Source organism: Amborella trichopoda, chromosome 4 (genome assembly GCF_054954075.1).
Source record: "Amborella trichopoda isolate Santa Cruz 75 chromosome 4, AtrichopodaSantaCruz75HAP2 v2.0, whole genome shotgun sequence".
NCBI classification, from domain to species: domain Eukaryota; kingdom Viridiplantae; phylum Streptophyta; class Magnoliopsida; order Amborellales; family Amborellaceae; genus Amborella; species Amborella trichopoda.
Window position 1 is genome coordinate 24,364,692 of NC_142339.1, and position 8,752 is coordinate 24,373,443.

Here is an 8,752-nt window from a genome sequence, read left to right on the forward strand (position 1 = left end):
TCGGCTCTAACACAGTCAAGAGTGCTCATCCGCCTACTCAAACTCAAGAACGGAATTGGTCGATCACTCCTCTATCTCTAGAATCGCTGGAAGCATACCAACGGCACCTCCAAGTCACGATGCCAAAAAATGGATAGGCACAGGTGGCCATTTAACCTCTCAGCGCGTCCGGTCCCCAACATTTGTCTCGCAAGTCCCATAAGTGACACATCTTGTGACATTTCAAAAACCGTAGAAAATTCAAAACATGATAAAGCTGATAATAATGAAAAAGAATTTTCAAAAACGATGCTCACTCAAGATAGCCCATTAATGGTGCGTAATTCCCTGGGACGATGAATTGGACGACCAAGATGAAGATCAAGAGAGTCAAGAGTCTGAAGAAATCTCTCAACCTGAGGAACTTACTTCCCATGTTGAGAAAAAGAGGTTCAATGGTGACCCAACAGCTATCATCGAAGAGATGATTGACATTAACTTCAGAACTGAGAAGGACCCAAGGTTAACCAAGATTGGAACCTCCTTATCTTCTGAGGAGTTGGAAAATGTGATTTCCTTTCTCAAGGAATATAGTGACGTCTTCGCCTGGTCATACGATGATATGTCAAGGCTAGATCCCACATTGGTGCAACATCACCTAATATTCAACGAAGGGGCAAAGCCTGTAAGGCATAAACTCCGACGTCAGAAGACCTACCTTGAGCTCAAAATTAAAAAAGAAATCGACAAACTGCTCAAGGCGAAGTTCATTACCCCCGTCGATTACTCATAATGGTTGGCCATCATAGTGGTCGTACTCAAGAAAGACAAGAAGATCCGAGTGTGTGTCGACTACCGAGACCTCAACAAGGCATGTCCAAAGGACAACTTCCCATTACCAAACATAGATGCCTCGGTCAACGAAACCAATACATCGTTCATAACGCAATGGGGAACCTACTGTTACAAAGTCATGCCCTTCGGTCTCAAAAACACAAGAGCGACTTATTGATGGGCAATGACTAGCATCTTCCACGATCTAATGCATATCATTATGGAATACTATGTCGACGACATTCTGGTCAAATCAAAGACTAGGTCTGATCATCTCACCAACCTGAGAACCATTTTCGAAATACTCTGGAAACATCAATTCAAACTTAATCCACAAAAATGTGCCTTTGGAGTTGAATCCAGCAAATTACTAGGTTATATAGTAAGCGAAAGAGGCATTGAGGTGGACCCATCCTAAATATGAGCAATCACTGAAATGCCTCCTCCCCTGAACATCAGAGAAATCTGTGGGCTTCAAGGCCACATTTCAGCCATAAGGCGTTTCATTTCACAACTGGCGGATAAGTGCGCACCATTCAATATATTTCTTAAGAAGGACACCCCATTCATATAGGACAATGAATGCCAAGAAGTGTTCGATCAAATCAAGGAGTACCTCACCAAAACCTCCCTTCCTTAGTCCTCCTAATCCAGATAAATCCATGGTTCTGTACATGTCAGTGAAAGGCAACACCATGGGGGCAATGTTAAGACAATATAACGTTCATGGAAAAGAACAAATGATATACTATACCAGCAAAACCATGGTTGACTATGAGACGAGATACACGGATGTGGAGAAACACTGCTTAACACTTGTGCGGGCCAAGCAGAAACTAAGACATTATGTTTTATCGCATTCAGTCAAGCTCATATGAAAAATTGACCGACTCAAGTACCTATTGGAGGGGCCAGTCCTCAACGGACGTTTGGCGAAGTGGAGAATGTTATTTAGCGAGTTCGAGATCGACTATGTCACTCAAAAATCGGTCCAAGGACAAGTCATTGCTGACCACTTAGCTGAACACGCACTGCAAGACAATATTCCGGTTTACACGGATCTCCCTGATGAGAACCTCATCACAGTTAAGGACTCGATTTGGGACCTATACTTCGACGGTGTAAAGAACGAATACGGGTCAGGTATAGGAGTCATATTATGCTTATCTGAAAAGATTTTAATGCCAACGGCCATCAGATTGAATTTCCCATGTACCAATAATGTTGCTGAATACGAAGCCTTGATAGTCGGGCTTGAGAATGCATGGGAATGAAAATCGACCAAATACGAGTGATTGGTGACTCCTTACTCGTTATAAACCGAGTTCAAGAGATTTGGAGGGTGAAAGAAGAAAAGCTCAAACCCTATCAAGAAAAGGTGGAAAAGATGATTCTATATTTTAAGAAAATCACCTTTCAACATATAACTAGGGAAAATAATCAGTTTGTCGACACCCTTGCAACCCTTGCTTCGATGAGTGAGATTCATCTAGAAATCACCACATTGCTATTCTATATCAGGAACAAACATGACCCTTCCCCATCGAGGATCGAAAAAAAAATAGAGCAAGAGAATGAGAATAATGGGAAAGTATCTTTCATGGTTTCAAATGCACTAATCAAGCAAAACCGTGGTTCCACGATGTTTTGTCCCTACTAAAAGATGGTTTGTACCTCGAAGGAGCCGTCAAAAAGGATAAAGAAGCCCTTCGAAGGTTTTCTATGGGATTCTTAGTAAGAGGTGATCTCCTATTAAAAAAGTCATTCGATGGCATCATTCTATGGTACCTCGATCAACCATAAATTGACCAAGTACTAACAGAGTTGCAAAATGAAGGAGGTTATTCTGGGGCAGCCGCCTTAGCTCAGAAAATCATATGTCAAGGCTATTACTAGACCACCATGGCTGAAGACTACTGGAAGTTCATTAAGAGGTATCCCAAATGTCAACTCTATGGAGACCTCATCCATGCACCGTCCGTATCACTCAACTCAACACCGCTCGTATGGCCCTTCGCCATGTGGGGTCTTGATATCATTGGAATGATATCACCAAAAGCATTAAACAACCATCGTTTTATATTAACGGCTACATAATACTTCACCAAATGGGCAGAGGCCGCATCATTTGTTAAAATTAATGGCCAAAATGTTGCCCGTTTCATAAAGAACAATATCGTATTCATATTCGTTGTTCCTAAGTCAATCATCACTAACAACAGATCCAATCTCAAAAATGAAAAGGTCACTAAGGTGTGCAAATGGTTTGGGATAACACAGAAATTCTTCACACCTTACTACCGTCAAGGAAACGGAAAAGCTGAAGCCACAAATAAAGGACTTCTCATAATCATAGATAAAATAATAGAAGGCGGGAAAGTTTGGCATGAAAAACTAAATGACGCTCTATGGGCCTACCAGACAACTGAGAAGACTCCTACTGTCATGACCCCATATTCTTTGGTGTATGGTATGGAAGCAGTACTACCTATCGAGGTTGAGATACCATCTCTCTGAATCCTTATTCATAAAAATTCAGATGAGGAACAAAATATTAAAGCACGAATCACTACCTTCATTAATTTGGATGAAAAACGACTATGAGCAACACAGAATATCGTTGCTTACCAGTGTAGAACTGAGAGGGCATACCAAAGGAAAATTGTTCCTCTACAATTCAAAGAGGGAGACATGGTACTCAAGAAAATCTTCCACACTCTTGCAAATCCACACCCTTTAAGCAAGTTTAAACCTAATTGGTAGGGGCTATTTGTGGTTACCTGATTGCATGCAGGAAATTCTTATAAGATAAAAAGTCAGGAGGGGTACGAACTCAATGACCCCATTAATGCAATGTATCTCAGAAAATACTACATGTAATAGGCTAAAACACGTGGTGAAAACTTGAAAAGGTATCACAAAGAAAAATAAAAAAATAAAAAACAACAAAAAAGTGGACATGGTGAAAACCTTAAAAGGCATCACGGGTAAAAGGAATAAAAAGATCTCCAAGAAGGAGTTTCCGATGCAAAACACTCAAGTACAAACAAGTACTTGCAAGTTTCAATAATACTGTACAAGCAGACCCTGAGGATGAAGACTTCTCCTAAACCCTGTAGGTTCCCAAACAGAACCAACTAAGAAAGATGTAGGAGGGTGACATGAATGGAAAACCAAAGTAATTTTGACGAGCCTTGAAAAATGTCGAGACCCTCCAAGACGGAAGCCCCGGCAAGAATCTAGAGGGCTCTTCATGTATTTGCGAAGCAGAGGATCAAACTCAAAAGATAAAAAGACAACTTCGTGATTTCTGAATTCTCATGATCCCTCAAGGGAATCCTTTCATCATCTTTGGGTAGAATATAACAAAGAAAATCACCACCAAAGGGGCCATATGTGGCAAAACTGTAAGGCCCATCCCTTTTGAAAATGATGTTTCAATTTGACTGTTAAAATCATCTATTTTCAAAAGCTTTCTCCTTTTATAAAGGACTTCCTGCATCACTACAAGAGGCTAAACTGTTAGTCAATCTGGCCTTGCTCTCGAAGCCAACTTTCGATGCCTGTTATGAAGGCTTGAAGCTAGTCAGGCACTCTATGGTTGTATGAGTATAACTACCAACTACCACATTAGAGATGAGTGAACCTCGCCAATAACGATATTGGCTAGTCTGGGAGCGTTTTTCTTTCGACTGGATCCTCTGAGGCCAAATGAGTCAAGCTCATCCCTGTGTGTGCGTACAATGTCCCAATAGCTGGAAATTCAAGACAAAGACCCTAGAACTAGGGGGCTGAGTTTGTAACAATTCAGTTTGGAAAATGTGTGCAAAGAAAGTGTACTACTCTACTTCAACGAGTCAATTGCACACGTATAAGTTAAAAGACCCCCCAATAGGGACAATAAAAAATAAAAAGAGAAATCAAGCAGAACAGAAAAAAAAATTTTGCCTATCTCAAAATTTTGATTTTATTCATCCGTTAAAAAATTAGCTTATTATAGGCATTCACGCCATCAAACTTGGTCCTACGACTGAAATTTCTACTATTCCAATGGACTTCAATAAAACGAAAAAGTATTGAAAATGAGAATGATCACAGGATCAACTCATTCAGGCTAAGAAAAAAGGTAAGGAAAAGAAAATTGTTGACTTTGGATCAACATCCTTCTCCTTGAGTTCCACCACGAAGGCCACCCATCTAATTCGACTTCAGCCCTTCCAAGCTGATTTCAGATGTGTCCTCATTTGATTTGATTCATTTATTTAAACAAGAGGTGTCGTCTTCTCGATGAGGCACAAGATCCTGACCAGGAGCAGAAGACTCGCCACGAAGTGTCAAAGATCTGGGGCATAGTGGAAGAGGGTATGCACGTTCCCACCAAGAATCATAGTTCGAAGTGCTCGTGAGATTGTCTTGCTTAGCTAGTCCGTCACTAGAAGAGGACTTATTCCCCTTCCATGATAAACATGCGTTGATTAGAAGAGCTGAAGAGTGTCGGCGAAGCGGATAGATTGAGCGACGATCGATCGCCTCTCCGGAAGAAGTGTAATTCTGAATGTGGCGAAACTGGCGCAGAACCCTTTGAAGGAAATACCCCTCTGTGAAGAATTGCCCTGCTAGTATAACACATGAATGCCCCATAGCAGGAAAAAATAGGGATATGTTCTCAAGGCCCCTAATCATCCAATCGAAAGACAACAACTAGTTCAACACGTGCCGATAATAATTGATGTTTTATGGTCGGGTGGAGTCATTGACATATGCCAGTCACAAAGCAGCAGATACAACCATCGTTGATCGAGGAGGTCAGATAATGGCGATCTGTTCATAGGCCCAAACCTATAGAAAATAGAGCTCAAAATTACCCCAAAAACTCACACAACAGAAGCTCTGAACCCCGGAATGATCCGGGGCAGTTTGACCTGGACGACACTGGTAGTGTCACCCAGCTTGTGTGGGCGACACTGGTAGTGTGGCCTGGCCTGTATGGGCGATACTGGCTGTGTCGCTCAACTCAGAACCTCCTGGATCGAGCTGGGCTTTTTCCAATAAATTCCTATGTTAAAAACATGAACTCCAGAGCCCAAAACAGGACAAAAAATTGTGTTTCAGGGGCAAAATAAAATACAATTGTGTTGAAAATATATCTGCAAAATCAGGACACTGCCCTTAATAAATCAGTTGCCTCACGTGACCCGGTCGTGAAGACCCCGATATATGCCCGCCAACATGGTCAGAACCGCTCATTCTCATAAGGCATGGACTAAAGGAATAAGGGAGCTACGAACTGTCTTGCAACCATTTGGAAAAAGGATGGAGCCCAACAACACGAAAAGAAAATTACGGATCTATTCAGCGGCTCAAGATTACTCTTGATTCCGAACCAGCAACTCCATATCAACCCACTGGCCACGTGAAGAATAAGCAGCCCCCAACAGTCGCCCATGATAGAATGGTCGTCGGTTGATATGCAATCCCGCCCAAGTTCAGGCCAGAAATCCTAGCAACTTCCTCCAAAGTTGGCGTTGTCTCACCTGTAGGAAGAAAGAAAGTGTTCATCTGATAGTTGAACCTCTCAACAAGAGACTCAAGGAGTGGAAAGTTCACGTGGCAAGAGGCCATGCTCAAGATGCCTATCATTGAAATTGAGCCAGAAGGGCCATGAGCTCGGGCCACTGTCGAGTGGAAAGAAACCAATCTCGGAATCAGGGTCTGATGATAGGAAAGCCATTGACGCGTCAAGGAACTTCACCCGACCGAAGGCCCTGAGAAATATGAGATGGCAGACTTTCAGGGAAGTGCCCAACCCTAGGAAAAATAGGGCAGTCCTCCTCCTCTATTCTGTCGTCAACTCACTCGAGAGACTTCCCCTTGCCCGCGGGGATCACATTGTTCTTCTTAGGAGCCATGAAATCCTAAGGATGGGTGTAATAAAAGCCTGTAAAAATAGAGGGGAGATGATGAAAAAGGGAGAGGATGAAAATGAGAGGAAGAAAATTGAGTTTGAAAGAGGAGAGAAGAATGAAAGGGGGATGATTTTAATTAAAAAAAAAGAAAAAAGAAACCCGACCCAAAACGCGTCTTATAATTATCTACTTCGTCCAACAACGGGTTTAGGTAACCCTAAAACCAAGAAAAATAAAAAATAAAAAAATTTGAGGGTTGAAGGTCTAGGCAACACGCATGTGTCACCCAATTCTGTTCTCAAACATGGGCAACGCTGCCCGTGTCGCCCGTGGTGTCCACATATTTTTGTATTTTGAAAAAACCACCTTTTAATCCCTTAAATTTTCTAAAAATTTTTATTTTTATTTTTTATGGACGACACAGCATGTGAGGGCGACATGCCTTGTGTTGCTCATACATTTTTGCCAAAAGTTTTATTTTTACGTTTGCCAGCAAAATACACTTAATAATAAAAAAAAAAGATTTTTTTTTAGGTGGGTGATACCAGCCGTGTCGCTAAAACCTAGGCGATACCACCAGTGCCCCCCAAACAATTTTCCCCGAAACTTTCCCCACTCAAATTTTGGGGACTTCCAAGGATCAAACATTGTTTGTCATGGTTTTTTATGATCATTTTCAAGCATTTTTATTAACTTTTAAAATAAAACGCTCCTTGGTGGTACGAGCCAACACTGCCAACCAATTTCAAGAATAAAATAAAAAATAAAAAATACAATGCTCTGTGGTGGCATGAGCCTAAATTGCCAACCAATTTTCCAAAAAATTTCAAACAAAATTCAAAAAAATAAAAACACTCATCAATGGTATGAGCTTAAATTTCCAACCAACTTTCCAGAAAATTTCAAAAAAAAAATTTTCAAAAAATATAAAAACGCTCCTTGGTGGCACGAGCCTAAACTTTCAACCAATTTCAAAAATAAAATAAAAAATAAAAAAGACAACGCTCCTCGGTGGCATGAGCCTAAACTGTCAACCAATTTTCCAGAAAATTTCAAAAAAATAAAAAAAAATAAAAGCACTCCTCGATGGCATGAGCCTAAACTCCAACCAATTTTCCAGAAAATTTAAAAAAAAATCAAAAAAGTAAAAACGCTCCGCGGTGACATGAACCTAAACTGCCAACCAAGTTTCCAAAATTTAAAAAAAATAAAAAATAAAATAAAAAAGACAGAACACTCCTCAGTGGCATGAGCCTAAACTACTAACCAAAGTCCGATGCAGGGTACTACCACCCTGTTTCAATGGAAAAAAGTCAAACTAGTGCGACATTAAGGAGCCAAGACAGGAAAAACGTCAAACTCGTGCGACGTTAAAAAGCTGAGACAGGAAAAACGTCAAACTCGTGCAACGTAAAAGAGGCGAGACAAGTAACGTCTAGCCCCATATGACGTAAAATGTCGGATGTGTTCTGGGCACAACCACCCTGTTCAAACGTTTAGCCCCGTATGATGCTAAAGGTCGGGTATATCCAGTTCAACGTCAAACTCGTGCGATGTAAAAGAACCGAGACAGGTAACGTCTAGCCCCATATGGCATAAAATGTCGGACGTGTTCAGGGCACAACCACCTTATTCAATTTGTTCAAGGCACAACCACCTTGTTCAAAGGTCTATCCCTGTATAACATAAAAGGGTCGGGTGTATGGTCCATCACTGCATAATGCTAAACTGCTTAAAGGACTCTATGGTTGCAGGAGTTAAAACTGCTAAACAGGTTTGTTTTTCAAATATCTTTCTCTTTTAAAAATTTTCACTATATGTTTGTGATTTCAAAAACTTTAATTTCTTTGTTAAAATCGTAACATGTCCTTGCTCCGAGTTCTATTTCAAATCTCCCCCTACTTTCAAAATTTCTAAAACATTTTCTAAAACGAAGGAGCTTGGACACCTGCATATGATAAATACCGCGTTGCCACGTTTACCGCTTTGCTGCCTCGTCTCTCTCTTCGGATTCAGCCAGACAAGTCTCTTCC